This window comes from Penaeus monodon, chromosome 22 (assembly GCF_015228065.2).
Source record: "Penaeus monodon isolate SGIC_2016 chromosome 22, NSTDA_Pmon_1, whole genome shotgun sequence".
Classification (NCBI taxonomy): Eukaryota; Metazoa; Arthropoda; class Malacostraca; order Decapoda; family Penaeidae; genus Penaeus; species Penaeus monodon.
Genome location: NC_051407.1, coordinates 4,072,662 through 4,073,513, shown reverse-complemented (window position 1 = coordinate 4,073,513; position 852 = coordinate 4,072,662).

The following is an 852-nucleotide window of genomic DNA, read 5'->3' as shown; positions in this document are numbered from 1 at the left end:
GAGCGACCTTACACCTGTTCTTTGATCTCTCCCTTTACAGGAAGTGATTTCGCGCGTCCAATTCGAGTTCACGATCTCATGCAAATTCATACTTCTTTCGAGATAATACCGACCCGTGCGAGGAAAAGGTAAGCATTCCCTCTAACGCCAATTGGTGATCATTCCCCTGCAACGATGATGTCCTGTCGAACCTGAACAATATTCTCGGCGTTAAAACAAGTGCTTTGAATAAATGAGGTCGTTAAACTCTCCGCAATTCATATCACAAAGACATTATCATGGCTACCTGCCGATTTTATTTTTTTAATTATAGTTGTTAATTACTAGTATTATTCAGCGTTGTCGTGTTACGGAAATTATTAATGAGATAGAGTTATGTTTCACGTTATTATCAAAATAATGAAATATCATTTCGATATAAAAATAGTTGCACTAGTATTTTCATTATTTTAAAACTGATTTTCATTTATTAATTTATTAAGAGTCAAATGTCAGTTCTCATCGACTGTGCTATGAGAGACGAGAAACGTCTCCGTTCTCATGCCTCAGGACCGAGAAGACTCAATTCAAGTCGAGTATTCTGTGACAGTCGAGTGTTTTGTGACAGTTGAGTATTTTGTGACAGGAGAAGAAAGAAGACGAACCAACAGCTCATTTGCTACTTGACCTGTTATTTTATTGTATTGTGTTCCTTCTCTGCCTTTCCCTTTCACAGAAAAAGGAAACTTTCTCCACTTACAGTTTACCTATAATGGGGAAGGAGAGCTCTTGGATAACGCTTTCAAATCCCACCAGATTGGCATTAAATAAACCTTTTTTTCATTACTATTCTTTGCTTGGTGAAGAAGGAAC